This window comes from Callospermophilus lateralis, chromosome 2 (genome assembly GCF_048772815.1).
Source record: "Callospermophilus lateralis isolate mCalLat2 chromosome 2, mCalLat2.hap1, whole genome shotgun sequence".
NCBI lineage: Eukaryota > Metazoa > Chordata > Mammalia > Rodentia > Sciuridae > Callospermophilus > Callospermophilus lateralis.
In genome coordinates this window covers 125,766,155-125,782,849 of record NC_135306.1, presented here as the reverse complement: position 1 = coordinate 125,782,849, position 16,695 = coordinate 125,766,155, and the positions used below count along the sequence as shown (strand labels likewise).

The following is a 16,695-nucleotide window of genomic DNA, read 5'->3' as shown; positions in this document are numbered from 1 at the left end:
TGTGTGTGTGTGTTCGAGAATTAGATCCTCAGTAAATACACATGACTCAAGAAAAAGAACAAACACTTTGGACAAAATTAGTGTTTATTATCAACAAGTCCTCTCTAAAGAAAAATCTAAACTTTTTACTTCTAAAACAAAGAAAATAATTTCCGAAAGAAAGATTAAGATAAAACTAATGGTAAACAAGGGAAATAAAAAACTGTGGATAAATCTAAATAAAAATCTATAGTGGGCTTTAAACTATATATAACTAAAAATCCTAGGGGTAAAACAGATTTGGAAAGGGGAGACAAGTAAATGTTCTAAGTTATTTTACAAGAAGATAAAAATATTTAGACATTTTAACATATGGGTAGTGAAATTATGAAGCTAAGTGCTAAAACAAATTAGGGTTTATAACATTCAAAGTAGTATGGGGGGAAACAGCAGGGGATGGGGAGAGGATGCAAGAGAAAGAACAACTTAATTGAGAAAAAGGCAAAAATGAAAGAAAAATAGAAATGCTATTGGAGGGCAGAACAGAATAGAAATATAAAATAAGATGGTAAAAAATAAATCCAAATATATCAATAATCACTATAGATATACAAAACTCAACATCAAAAAAAAAAAAAACTGTCAAACTGGGTTTGTTTAAAACCTAGCTAACACCTATTTAGGAGAATTAAAATATGTTGACCCTATTCTAATCTTAGCCCAATTAAGATCTTGTATCTAACAGTTTTCAAATCCCTTTCCCTAGAGTAATTATCCATCTCTAACTAGTTCCTATGAGGAAGACCAGGAGAATTATAAGGAGGCACACCTGTTGTGACATCTCAGGGTCTTTCTACAACTGTTCTACAACTATTCACTTACTCTATGGCTGACTACAACTGTTCACTTACTTTGTGGCTCTTAGTCTGAGAACTAACTCATGTCTGGAAACTGGTCACATAATGATTTACCTCTTAGAAGGCTGACCTCCTCATCTACTTGTCCTTCTTGATTCCTTCTGGTACATATATTAATTAGTACTTTTGTTGGCTGCCCATCTATCCTGCCTATAGGAAAATCGTGCTGAGTCATATCCATATATTCCTGTGAGTCAGGACCCCTGACTGCCATCCCAATCTTGCTGTGCATTATGCTAATTAGACATACCTTAAGTGCCTACAGCTGTCTTCTGCTATTCCAGGGTCCTATTACCCCACCACCCCACATTTAAGACATTTGCATTGTCTTCTAGCAAAGGAGCCACTAACATGATAACATATCCTGCCACATGAATCACTTGAGCTTTTCTGCACTGTTGGAGCCCTCACTATCACATCCCATCTTTCCTTGGAAAATGAAAGGAACTGAGGGTCATCCCAAGGAACCCTGATACTTCATAGAGCCAGTAAGCAAGCCTGTTGCTCTGAGCTTCCTGATTAATACCCCCCCACACACACACAACAATGATCCATGGCACTTTTAACATCTCTACTTCATCTGTGAAAGTTATTTCTTTATTCAAAGACTCCAGGCTATCTTAGCAACATATTAAAGCAATAAACCAGGGCCCAAGCCATAGTGCTACATCCTATCACAGAATGCCTATATACTGTCACTCTCTCTTAGCCAACTTTAAATTCTGCTTCCATTAATCTAGCACCTTCAGGGTTAAGCCCTTATCCTTACCAGTTTATGTGAACCAGTTAATGACTTTCCTTTGCTGTATAATCTCTCTCCCTTAGCAATCTCCCCCTTAGTAGTTGGTTTAAGCTGACACTGGATATTATCTATGGTCTGGTGGCTAGGAGGGGAAACAAGGTCAGATACAGAGGAGGAATGGAAATGTTTTAGAAGGTAGAGACCTCATTTGAGGCATTTAAGACATTTACATTGTCTTCTTGCAAAGGTCAGGCAGGGTGTGTGTCTACTGTCCACATAGATGTGTGGACCACTTCTGAAAGTCCAGAATTCTGGAGAATTTGAAGATTTGATTCGAGGATGTCAAATACATCTACACAAATGTCCCATGTGTCAGATCCTACTTCTTCCCTGTTGGGGTGCTGGTCTAGGCATCAGTGCCTTCTCTGAAGCTCTGGTACTCTACAAATGTACAAGTTTTAGAAAAATATATATATAAATTATTTCTGACTTCAGAGTAAGCATGAATTCTTTTTTTGTATTTATTATTTTGTTGATACATTAGAAATGAAAATAAACTAAGCTGCAAAGGCACATAACTTCATGAAGATTAAGAAGCAATGTAGGTACCCATTCTAAGTTAAAATCGGCTTGCCTTATAGGACCACACACACAAAGATCATCAATGGTGAGATTATTGATAGCATCTGTCATCTGGAATTTATTTATGTACCAATGAGAAGTTTACAAATAAATTTAAGAGAACATTGACTAGTGTTAACCTCTTAGCAAGGAAGTACAGGTAAGAAGCCATAAGTGCCTAATATTCTACAAACACACAGGTTTATTTAAAAAAAAAAACACACACACAAGCCTAAAACCAATACTTTCCTGCAATGTTGAAATTTGCTTTTGGGAGGAGATCCCCATTTTATGATGTTTGTGAAGCCAGATTTAAAGATAGGTAGTGTAGTTAGGTACAATAAAGAATGGAGTCTATTAAGAAGATGGAGTCCATCCAAAAGAACTGATAATGAAGTAGCTCCCAGCACACAGGGAGGTGCTAATCAAACCACCCCAGGCCTTTCCTGCCCAGATTACTCCTCCCCACTCCCACTTTTTGGCCTTCCCATGGCATTCTATCTCTGCAGGATAGAGGGAAAACAAAGGACAGGAATGTGGGAGGACAAAAGAAGACCTTAGATATAAAAAAGAGAAGACCTCCCCCTTTCCACGGATTCTGCCTTTCAAGTTCCATTCTTCCTCAGGGGAGAAGTCTTTTCTGCTATACTTTAATAAAGCCTTCCACTTTCCACTCTCCAGTGGCCTCTGCGTGCTTCTCTGGTGTTGTACTTCAGCACTCAGGGAAGCAAGGACTCGTCACCAGTAAACAACAGTAACATTTGGACATATTCTTTCTCCTGTTGGATGGTTTCCTTTGAGAGAAGAGTATTTTTTTTTTCTCCAGTATTAGTTTTCTTCAGTTTTGATTTGTCAAACTTCTCCACTTTGGACAAGTCTGGTTTTTCACTCATCTTGACTAAAAGAAAGATTGAAGTCTGGGGTTTAATGTAAGGCTGTCCGTTCACTGCCGCTGTGTTCATTCTGGTCCAGGTTCAAGCAGCAATTCTTAAGATACATAAAAGCATTAACCATAAAATGACCATTTAATATTAGGACCTTATATTCTTCAAAACATAATAAAACACTTAAAAATCAAATTGTACCACCAGGTGCAGTGGTGCATGCCCATAATCTCAGTGGCTTGAGAGGATGAGGCAGTAGTATTAGGAGTTCAAAGCCTGCCTCAGCAAAAGGGAGGCACTAAGCAACTCAGTGAGACCCTGTCTCTAAATAAAATACAAAATAGGGCTGGGGATGTGACTCAGTGATTGAGTGCCTCCAAGTTCAATCCCCTGTGCCCCCCCCCCACCAAAAAAATGAATTTCAAACTAGGGTAAGATATTGACAATACATATAAGCCACAAAGATTAATATTTATAATATTTGTGTCAATCACTAAGATATAACCCAACAGAAAAATGAATGGAATCAGGAATAAGCATTTTGCATATGAAGGAACATGAACAACTAGTAAATATTTGAAAATACACTAAACATCATTAATAACCAGGGGTTTGCAAAATAAAATCAAGATGTGATAGCATTTCATACTCACCATGTAGGCAAAAATTATAGTTGATAATACCAAATGTTGGAAAGGATATAAAGCAATGAAAATTCCTATATTGCACTCATAGAACAGCAAACAGGTACAAAAATTTTGAAAACCATCATCTGTCAAGTGTCAGTAAGCATCTACAGTATGATCCAACTATTTCACTCTTAAGTACCTACACATGAAAATCTTGTAGATTAATTGGTAAATTACAAAAATCAGTCTAGTTCGTGGGTTCTCCAAGTGATATCCAGGAACCAACAACATCAGTATCACCTGGGACCTTGTTAAAAATGCAAATTTTGGAGCCTGACTGAAGAGCTATTGGAATAGAAACTTTGGAGTGAGTTCCAGCAATTTGTCTTTTAATAAGTCCTCCAGCTGATTCTGGCAAATGCTACAGCATGAAAACCACAGATCTAGTAGGTCAAAAACATTCTTTTAAAAAATATATACTATGTTAGACTACACTAGAATAAATAAAATATGAGACTTTGTTGCAAATGGGAAGGGCGATTATTGTTTAATTGAAACTTTGATTTAGTTTTCTGGGTGTATGTTTTTGGACTAAGTGCAGGAAACAGGAAATGTGTACTAGGATATTTATACCAGCATTATTTATAATAACAAAATACTAGGATGAGAGATTGGATAAATAAATTGTAATATATTAAGGAGGTAGAATCTATATAGCAATATTGAATAAAATTTGTGGGAGGGCAATAATTTGATTGAGGCTCCAGTACCAAGCACAAACAGACCAAATCAATATGAAGTGTAACTCCAAGAGCTGAGCTGCAGTTGATTGAAGAAGGCTCTGTAACCAATCAACCAATTAAGCTGTAACCAGTCAAGTTGTCTGTACACAGCACTTCTGTTTTCTGTAAATGCTGTCAGATCATGTTATTGTTTGGAGTCTTATTAACCTGCTTTAGTTCTGGAGACTGGTAGACTGAGGACTGTTTTTTTACTTTGTATGACTTTGTTTTGATTTGTTCTGTTTTATTTATAATTGTTCAAGTTACTTCTACTAAATGTCAGGTTTAAGGAAGTTTTCCTTTTAACAGCAGTGAGCAATAATAAACTGCAGTGATATTCATCAGCATTAATGAATTTCACTTCTGCAGGGCCAAGAAAGGGGCAAGAGTGAGTGGGGATTGAAGTTGAAGCTGGCTAGAGGCTGTTGCCACCTCTGAATAAAGGATGACTATATCTCAACCATGCCTTGATTATCCACCTGCTGGGATCCTGAATCTGCTTCCTGGATCTGAGTTCCTATACTACATCTATCAAGAATATTCTTATTTCACTACAATAAACTGTATTTTAAAAAATTTAAAACAGGCAGTTTGAGGTTTTCTTCTTTATATTAAGGGATCTTTGTCTAGATTAGTAATAACATGTATTATATTGAAGTCTTAACCTATGCACCATTTAGTTACCCTTGTTTACTAACATTTATTAGCAAAGAAATAATAAGTGTATGGCTAACAATTTAATAGGCTGAATACTGACTCCGAAAGGATATGTCCAACCCTAATCTCTAAAACCTATGAAGGTGATCTTATTTGGAAAAGGTTTTTGTGGTTGTCATTGAATTAAGGAACTCAAGCTGAGGTCACCTTGGATTTAGTGTGGGCACTCAACTTAATGACTGGTGACCATATGAGAGAAAAGAGAACAGTTAGAGTCAAAGACAAACAGAGAAGAAGGCCTTGTGAAGAAGCGGGAGGCAGAGTTTAGACTTATGTTGCAGAATCCAAGGAATGCCTAGAGCCACCAGAAGCTAAAGAAATGTCCTGGCACGAATTCTCCCTCAAAGTCTCTAGAAAGAACTGATCCTACCAACTCCTTGATTTGGACTTCTGTCCTCCTGAACTGTGAGGGAATGAATAAATTAAGCCAACCAGCTTGTAGTTATTTGTTATAGCAATGAAAGAAACCATGAAAAGCATAGGAAACTACAGAAATAATTTTAACAATCCTCTGGTAATTTCATGGTTTTTTTTCATATATATTAGTATACAATTGATTTGATGTATGAATTGATTTGTATGTATGACTATATGAATTTACATAAGTAAGCAAGCTATAGACCACACTTATGGAATTTATGTTGCACAGAACAGCCTGAACTTAGTTTTGATCCAGAACCTCAGAAAACAAAGAAAGCAAGAAAATCAGTTTTTATGAACTAAATCCCTTTTATAAAAGAAAGAACGACAACTCTAGGATGGACATAAGAAGTTAGACCCATTCAAACAGAATTGTTTCTCTTTCATTCTGCTCCTCTTTCTACTTGACCCCTGACCAGCAGCACATAGCACATAGCAGAGTATCCAGATTGTGGATCAATACAGGTCACCTGAGAAGTGGGAGCCTTCACTATTCAACTTTGTTTATTTTATTATTTATTGCTCTAGGTACTGAACCCAAGGCCTTGTAGATGCCAGGCAAATGTGCTGCCACTGAGCTGCACCCTCAGTCCCAGAAGCCTTCACCTGTAACAGCCTGACACAGTCACATTCTCTCCTGGCTGTCCTTCTGCTTCTAGGCTCCAAGGCCCTAGGAGCACAGTCTGGAACTCACATTTCATTTCTCTCACTAAACATTGGTTTCACCTTTTAACACTTTGAAGGCTGCAAGGCTGAGACTATAGCCCACACCAGGTGAAAATATTATTGCTGACCAAGTGATAGAGAACAATGCATTTAAATATGTCAAACTGAACAGTGTTCACAGACATTTCAGTTCATGGAAAAATGACCACTAGAAGTGCTCAGTGGAGGGCTGTCAGAGGATTTGGGACTTCAGTCTGAATTTACTGACTGACAGGCTGTTGGTTTGAAAACTAACTCATTTACCAACAATGAGATGAAAAGGATGGAAGTAAGTGGGAGTGAGGAGAGGCACAGAGCTGAGGCTGGGCCACCATGGTAGGAGAGAAAGAGTACAGCTACCCAGAAAAGGGCACTTCCTGCTCCCATTATCAAAACAACAAAAGCAAAAGGAGACTGAAAAAAAAAAATAGAAGAAATAGTATTTTAAAGAAACAGTACATTCAAAAAGAAAGAATAAAAGTGTGAAATTGAGAGTAGGATAAGAGAAAAACAAAGTAGAAATTAAGTATAAGCATGCAAACACAATTGATGATAAAGGCATAAGAACTATTAAATGGTAAGATAAAACACATAAAATTAAAGATAAAGGTCAACAGGAGTAGTGGGTCAAAACCATAAAAGTAAAGGGCATAAAAGTTGCTAAACTCTGTAAGATAAAAAGTAAAATGTAATAGAAGGAAGAATTAAAACATGAATCTTTTTTTTTAATTTTTATTTATTTTACTTATAGTTGGATATGACAGCTTTATTTTATTTCTTTTTATGTGATGCTGAGGATTGAACCAATGCCTCACACATACTAGGCAAGCACTCCACCGCTGAGCCACAACCCCAGGCCCTACAACATGAATTTTGATAAAAGCAACACAGCAAGGAAGATTGAAGAAAGGTTTGAGATACAAGTCCACACAAGCCGAGAATGGTGGTGCACACCTATAATCCTAACAACTCAGGAGCCTAATGCAGGAGGATCTTGAGTTCAAAGGTAGCCTCAGCAATTTAGTGAGACCCTGCCTTAAAATAAAAAAAGGACTGGAGATGTTGCTGGATGGTTAAGTGCCCAGGGTTTAATCCCTGGCAAAAAATAAATACATACATAGATACATACAAAATGCTTGATGATTAGATGAAGAAATGCAAAAATATTACAAGAAAGTACACACAGAGGCTGAGGATTCCCCATTCATTGTGCTGTAGTACTCCTCTGGGTTTCTGCTGTTTCTATCATGAGAAACACCTTTCTACCTTCTAGATGTGGTTGCTGGCTTTGTTATCCTTCAAAATATCACTTCCTTCTGGAAAACAACACATACACATGTGTGTGCACAACACACAGACACACACACTGTCTTTGCTGCCAGCTAGGTTAATACTTGTCTCCAACCCAACAGAACCCTGCATATATCTCTGATCAGTATTTCTTTCTCTTGCCTTTCTGTCCACATACCCTTAAATTACATTCAGTACTAAACAAAGAAATAATATTATAATCTTTTCCTGCTAGAAAAAAAATAATAATAAAGGCTTATCAGATTCCGCAGGGGTTTTTCTTTTCATTTTTCCTTTTTGGACGCTAAGCATTCAGCATGTGTTTCCTGAGTACTCGCTCTGTTCCTGGCTCATTAGGCAGTTACATCACAAGCTCCTTATGCTAGGTCTGTAAATACAGAGATCAATAAAACCCCATCCCTGTCATCGAAAGATTAATAATTGAGTGGGAGAGATAGCTTCGTAAACAAAAATTACAGCAGAGTGATTCCAAATAACATGTGAGTTTTACACATTTCAGTAAGCTCATTTTAATATCATACCCACAACTTCAAGTCTTTCTACACTGGAAATTTGTTCATTCTGTATTTCCAAAGCTACAGACCCAAATGGAATTTTGAGTTTCCTTCAGTAAAGATTTTCTAATCTAGTATTGGAAAAAAGCAGTTTATTTTCTATTTGAGCCATCTTCAGGAAAACATTAGCTGGATGTAGTATGAAATGCTCCGTTGACCAGCTGCTACCTTATTTCACCAGGACAAGGCACTGCTGGGCTGGGATGGTTTGCTAGAGTTGCTGAGGGCAGGTGCTTTATAAATTCTTATTACGAATTTTAAGATACCTTTGCCTCTGAGTACAGGCATAGAAGGCAAAACTCCATGGTTTATCTACATATATAAATTCTATTTTATGAAATGTTTTTTAGACTCATTTTATGGCTAGAAGAAAAATCAGTAATATAAATTCCAAAAATGGTTTCTTAAGAAAAATAAAACTGTTCTTTTAGATTGACAGAAAGTTTATCAAAAGACTAGGATTGATGAATGGAGCGCTCACATCAGCGTTTTGCCAACATGATTTACATTTTCTTTGGGATTTTCATTTTCCATAACAAAACAACTCCTCCATCCTATGATGGTTTTAATGGAATGAGAATCACTATAAATTTCCTGTAGTGTATGGATTTATTCAGGATGTATTGTGGATTCGATATGATATGATATGTCCCCCAAGGGTTTGTGTGTCAGACACTTGGTCCCTACAGTGGTGACACTGGGAAGTGGTAGGACCTTTAGAAAGTGAGGTCTATGGGAGGTCCTTAGGTCATAAGAGGGAGGGAGATTACTCTTGGAAGGGTTTAAGATCACTGTCACAGAACACTTGAGTTCTCAAAAGGGTTGTTATATATGCCTGAGCCAATATGACACCATCCCATTTGCTCTCTGGCTTCCTGCAGTGTGATCACTGGTTTCTACACATGCTGCTGCCATCAGCCATGATGTGACACAGTGGAGAGGACCCTCACCAAAACTGAGCCAATAGAGGTGAAACTCCCAAGTGTGAGCTAAATAAATTATTCACTATAAAAGACAGGCTGCTTCTGGTATGTCATTATAGTGATGAAAAGCAGACTAATAAAGAATGATTATTGGGAAAATATCTAGAATTGCGTTTCTAAGTACTTTAGCATACTACAATTGCCTATGCTTTAGATAATTGTCATTTATCAACATTTATCCTTTTTTTTTTTTTTTTTTTTGAAAGACAGAATTGATAGTTGGTGAGGTGCTTGGGATTGAACCCAGGGCTTTGTGTTGTACCAGGTAGTGATCTACCACCAAGTTACCTCCCTAGCCCTAGAAAGAGAATTGAGAAATGAATGCATACCCTGGGACCTGGAGTGAGAAGACCAAGATCCTCCAGATTTTATGTCCTAGTGGCTTAGTTTAGACAAATTACTCAACCTATTAGTCCTTTAGTTCCTTTATCTAAGTGGCTATGATAGTATACATCTTACAGTGTTATGAGAATCACAAGCAATTTCATATGTGGAACCCTATTAATCAAATATTAGTACACAAATATAAAGAGTAATAGCGATAGTTGTCATCTGAGTTAAATAGTCAAAAGCCCATTGCAATTACCTAGTCAGAGCTACCCTTATCATCACAATAAGATGTGACTTGAGGAATATTTGGAAAAAATGTGTTTACTTCTAAAATATCATCAACAAATGCTGCTTACTAATGCTATAAGATCAGAAAGAAAGAGAGAAGTGGGAGGGAGGTTTAAAGAACAAAAGTAAAAAAGAAACTTTATTCTACAATTAAAAGTAAGATTCAAAATAAAAATATTTTTGTTAATAAAGCTGAATCCAGAATATCCTGAAAAAGACAAGTAAAATGTATTTAAATGCATTAAATAATAACTAATAACAGAAATAAAATAAAGCAAGAGAAATCTAGCTCAAACCAAGAGAAAGTTTAGGCAGATAAGAACTTACTCATTATAATAATAAATAATGTAATGTTAATAATAAATTATAATAGCAATGATGGCAGGTCTAGGAGAAGGTAGAATTAAATTTAGACTATAGACAAACCTGACAAGTTTGGCAGATGTAAAACAGGTGAATCATCATTATTCATATGAGTCTGAGTATTATTCCAGATACCTTACATGATATTAACTTATTTAACCTTTGCAATAATTTGAATGAGGACTATTATTGTTCACACCAGTTTGCAGATGAGAAAACTAAGGTGCAAAAGCTAAATAACTCTTTAAAACATGTTGTTAGGATCCCTTTGAAATTACAGTTCTTCGGCAGGTATTACCCCTCTATAATCTTGACTCATTGAATCAGAGATTGCCCAGATGTTAAATTCATATTTTATGTTTTAAGAGCTGGATTAACAGTTAAGCCAATCAAGAGTGACTACAATTTTAATATCTGGAACACAGGAGCAAATGAAAGCAAGGAATTTCCCCTGACTTATGATGAATTAAACTTGGAGACAATGGATCAGTTCTTGCTTCTGGAAGTAGAAGAGAAAAAACTACAAACAAACAAGTAGACTCTAGGGATGTTGTGTTGTGTTTCAATCACTGAGCCTTGTCTCTGGATAATGTCAGAACCTAACCTTTCTCCCAGCTCCACCCAATGTCAATCACAACTGTGGTGTAGGCAGAGCCAATTCTATCATGGATAATTCAGTATATATATATATATATATATATATATATATATATATATATATATATATATATATGAGGATAGGAACACTAATTTGGGCAGGAAAGAAAGTAAACCTTTTCCAAAACCAAAAGTTGGATCTTCCAAACTTCTTATAGTCCTGGTCCTCAGTGTTGCATTTTATTCTGTGAAATACTATCCCAAAGAATTCAGCAAAGTCCCACAACCCAGTATCCAAAATCTGAGGGCTAGATGTTTTTCAGAAATCCTATTTTTTTTTAAAGTATTAGAAATATAAAATAATGCTTTTACTTAGTATTATTTAACATCCCCAACAGGATCTGACAAGACCCATAATCAGAAGCATTAATTTTTACAACTAGGCACAAAAATTCTCAAGCAAGTGGAATAAAGAATATAAGTAGCCTTACAGCAGACTGAAATAGTTTTGATATAAGTGAATTTGCTACATGCTAAAAAAAAAAAAAAAAAAAAAAAAAAAAAAAAAAAAAAAAACTTTTGGCTTTTGTATTTGAATTGTGAACCAAAGAAAGGGATCTAATGGATAGTTATGATTTACAGGAGATCATTACAATATAAGACTTCTTAAATGGGGCCATCTAGAAAGAACAGCTGCTGGTGAGCTGGTCATGCGTGCAGTCTCTCAGGAAGTGACATATTCTAACCAGAACTCCTGGCCAAGGATCTCCCTGCCCTTCTTTTTAACCAGAATATTTAATTCCTACAAGGGCACCACGAACCCACTCTGAACAACAATGTATGGATAAATGAAAATTGCCCATATTAAAAAGGATGGAAAGTATGTTCACATAAAGGGCCATTTTGATAGAGGTGTATACCAAAACTTCTTTCATAGAGGTATAAATCAAAGGACCCCTATTTGTTATTTACTGCTATATAACAGTGCACTTTTAAAATTTAAGGATTTAAACTGTTTGGAGAAAACATAGGGTCAACACTCTAATATATAAGAGCAGGCAACAATTTCCTCAAGACTCTTATAGCTTAGGAAATAATACCAAGAATTAATAAATAGGATGGCCTCAAGTTAAAAAGCTTCTGCACAGCAAAAGAAATAATTAAGAGCAGGAAGAGAGAACCTAGAGAATGGGGAAAAATCTTTGCCAGTTATTCTCTCAATAGAGTATTAATATCCAGAACATATAAAGAACCCCAAAAGCTTAACACCTCCCCCCAAAAAAGAAACAGTAAATAAATGGGAAAATGAACTAAACAGACAGTTTTCAACAGAAGAAATACAAATGGCCAACAAATATATGAAAATTCCAACATTAGTAATCAGCAAAATACAAATCAAAGGTACAGTGATATTTCATCTCACACCAGTCAGAATGGCAGAAGAATACAAACAATAATAAATTGTTTGTGAGGGTGTGGAGGAAATGGATCACTTTTACACTGTTTGGGAGGTTGTAAATTAGTACAACTACTATAGAAATCAGTATGGAGGTTTCTCAAAAGACTAGGCATGGAAATATCATAATGACCAAACTGTACCATTCCTTGATATGTACCCTAAAGAATTAAAGTCACCATGCCATAGCAATACATGCATATTCAGGTTTACAGCAGCAATTCACAATAGCCAAATTATGGAACCAGTGTAGGTGTCTGTCAACAGATGAATGAATAAATAAAATGTAGTATGTATACACAAGGGAATTTTACTCAGCCAGAAAGAAGAATGAAATTGTCATTTGTAAGAAATACATGGAATTTGAAAATATTGCATCAAGTTAAATAAGCCAAACTCAGAAAGTCAATGGTTGTATGTCTTCTGTCATATGCATAAACTAGAAAGGAAAAAGGTAAACAAAAAATAATGGGGAGAAGATCATGAAATTCAAGTAAAATAGTAGAGAAGAGGAAGGAGACCAGGGGAGGGAGAAGAGGGGTAAGAGGAGAGGTATTGGGGAGTGAAACTGACCAAATTCTGTTATGTGAACATATGAATGTCACAATGAATCCCACTAGTATGTAAAATTATAATGCACTAAATATTTTAAAAATTACTTTTAAAATATTTAGCATCTTGTAAACAACATTGAGTATCTTATACGTCAGGAATACATGTGTGACTCAGATGGGCACCTCCAGCTCAAGGTTTCTCATGTGTTTGAAGTCAAGCTGTCATCTGGAACTAATCTCATCTGAAACTTTGACTTGGGCTGGAAGTTGGGAAACAGTATCTACTTCCCTGTTCACTCACATGGAACATTACAAAGAGTTGCCTCATAATGAAGCAACTGGCTTCACTCAGAGCTGGTGGCCCAAGGGAGTGAGAAAGGACACACCCAAGACAGAAGCCAGTCATTTTTTAAACTTAGATACTTTGAAATGACATCTCATTAGCTCTGCCATACTTCTACATTAAATTTAACTTAATGTATCTAGTCTATACTTGGGGAGTGGCAATCACACAAGAGTGGACATATTAGGAGCTGAAGATCGGGGCAGGGAGAATTACAGGTGATTTGTGAGGCAGTGAATTTAATACACCGAATTACACTGTAATCTAATTTAGTGGATATTTTGTCTCTCCAGTTAGATTATGAGCACCTTTAAAACAAGAACTGTATAACTTGTAAGCACCAACCACTTGTTGTTTTTTTAACATTTTTAAAATTTATTCTAATTTGTTATACATGACAGCAGAATGTATTACAATTCATATTACACACATAGAGCACAATTTTTCATATCTCTGGTTGTATGCAAAGTAGAGTCACACCATTTGTGTCTTCATACCTGTACTTAGGGTAATTATGTCCATCTCATTCCACCATCTTTCCTACCCCCTGTCCCCTCCCTTCCTCTGCCACCTTTTTGCCCTATCTAGAGTTTCTCTAATCCTCACATGCTCCACCCCGACCCCATTATGAATCAGCCTCCTTATATCAGAGAAAACTTTTGGCATTTGTTTTTTTGGGATTGGCTAACTTTACTTAGCATTATGTTCTCGAACTCCATCCATTTACCAAGCATTTATAAGTGCTCAGAAAGTACTTATTGATTGGTAGATCCCAAAAAAGGAAAATATAGGTATCCCCCAGTCAAAAAGTAGTATTTCATGAGATTTTTCTATATGACAGGCTTTGAGGTATGCTAGCAATACCTCAGTGAACAAAGCAGACAATGTGGCCTCCCAGAGTGAGCTAATATTTTAAATGTACAAAACTCTTAACAGAGGAGGATCTTCTGGAAGTGGTGGGTGCAGCCAATCTGTTACTGTTTCCCATGGTTCTCACCTGAGGGCGAAACTTCTCTCTTTCCTATAAACTGCAAGTGACCTTGGAGTCAGAAATTACTTTGCCTGTGTAAATAGACAATTATTTCACTCAGCACTGCAGGGTCTATAAGTCAACTGAGACAATCAAGTAGCAGTAGGGTATCAATCTAAAGAGAGAATCTTGCCCTTGCGGGCATTTCTTCATTTGAAAACACAGCTGCAACTATTATTATGATAGCGAAATCCTAATTGCACTCAGTTGACAACAAGGAGATTTCCATTTATGACTTGTCCAAGGCTATTTATTTATGCTGTTATCCAGCCTGTGTAAGTATCCAACAAATGAAAACATTTCCAAGCCTTGGATACGTACACACGCTAAATAAAAAATGCATATCCCTGATCCAATGAATTATATAATTGGATTTTTAAACAGAGAGATTGACAAAAAGAGAAAGAGAGCAAAATAAAGGTCATAGAAACAGTAGATTTCTTATAAAAATTAAAATCAGAGATTCAAATAACCATCTTCTACAATTTTTTGTATTCTATATTTTCAGGCATGTTTAGAAAAAGCATATTAATAAGCAGAGCTTTGAAAAACACAGATCTCATAAATTTGATCAGAACGTATTTTATAACAAAGTAATCTGTCTGGAAAGTGAAGCGAGGATATGAAACACATGTCTAGATATTGGCAATATTATTTGTTTCCCTCCCTTATTTTTCAATCCAAACTGTATTTATTAAATATCTATGATATGCTGGGCTTTGTTCTGGGAACTGAGAATAAATAATCAAGACAACAGCATCCCTGACCCATCAAATATTCATAATATTGAGAAAGGTATATATAAATAAAAAGTTTTATTTAAAACTTTGTGATTTGCTAACAAATTAAATTTTAATACCGAGAATATAGAGAAATTGATATTTTCATGTTTTGTTGATGGGAATATAAATTGATTGAGATAACTGCAGAGTGTATTTTTTGTGACACTTATCAAAAGCTTTCAATATATGCTTATTTCAGCAATTTTGTTTCTGGGAACTCATCCTAAAAACACAATCATGAATCTGCACAAAAACAAAAATTATCTAACAGGAATTTCACCACACTGTTTTTTATAATAGCAAAAATTTGACCACTGTTTCAAACCCTAAATGGGAAATTTGATCAGGTTATTTTATAATTTATGATGAAATAGAGTATAGACACTTAATGTAATAGATGATATGGGAAAATGTTGACTATGTTGTCAAGTGGTTATTTTCTTAAAGAAAAACAATATGCCCAATATGCTATTTTTGTTTTTAAGAACACTTTTATATATGTGTTGGGAGGAATTGGCAAGAACCATTCCTCATTGTCCCCACCAGTGGGAGGCCAGAAATCAGAAGAATTTAATCAAACTTGGCACTGTTCCTTTTGGCACCAAAAAGACATCCATTGACAACCAGCATGGTTGTTCTTGTGATTCAGCCAAGTTTCAGGTCTGGCAAGAAAGAGCCAAATGCTTCTTAGCATAGTAATAGGGTGGTCTGTTGTTCACAAAGGACAAAACACAAAACCAAGCTCTCAGGGGGAAAAAAAAAAAAAAAATGTCCTTTTCTTATTACCAGACCAGCCTGCATTTTTCTCAGAGAAAAATTAATGCTTGTCTTTGTCAGAAGGACATACTTTGTAGGTGATTTAGTGAAGAGAGACTTCTCCCAACAGTAAAGAGGCTGAACTGGTATTATTAAGAGGCTGGTTTTCACTCATCTTCATAGGAAAAAAGTCATTTGCCCTCCATGCCTGCTACAATCTAGCATAGAAGTCGACATCTATGGCCCACCTGGCCAAGTCCAGCCCACTCCACATTTGTGTTGCCCACAGCTGAAAATGGTTTTTAAATTTTTAAATATTGCAAAAACTTTAAAAAATAATTCTGTATGTCATGTGAAAATTGTATGGAATTCAGATTTCAGAGTATATAAATAAGATTTTATTGGAACACAGCTATATTCATTTGTTTATTGTCTATGGCTGCTTTCTGATACAACAGTGGACTTGAATAGTTGCAACAGAAAGAATATGACCCAAAAAGCCTAAAATATTTACACCTTGGCCTAAAAAAAAAAAAAAAAAAAAAAAAAAAAGTCAAGAAAAGAACAGAAATGAGGTGGAGAGTTACCCAACTCTGATCTAATGGAAAGACTCTTGATGTGTTTTTCATCAAAGCTCAGATGGCACTCAAGTTTGCAACACCTCCAGTGAGGAGATGAGCAATTTCCCCATAGAAGGACTTGCATCAAAGGTCGCAATGACTTAAAATATACCCTCCTTTCTTTAAAGGGTGAAAAGATTACTTTAAGTGCTAATCACAGTAGTTTCTCCAGTGTAGTTAGCAAATATTCCCTCCTTCAGGCATAAAAATGAGTGGGAACCCTACTGCATCCAGTTTACATGTAAATATAATAATAATCAATATCCATTCCCACCTCCATCCCCCATTTATTTCAAGGGTCAGCGTCCTCTAAAATACTCAGAAAAATGAAG

General features: G+C 35.9%; 1 pseudogene; it reads right to left on the bottom strand.

Annotated features, from left to right (window-relative positions):
* Positions 1–2,978: 2,978 nt before the first annotated feature.
* On the bottom strand, positions 2,979–3,152 carry LOC143387712 (thymosin beta-15A pseudogene; annotated as a pseudogene).
* Between the last annotated feature and the right edge of the window lie 13,543 nt (positions 3,153–16,695).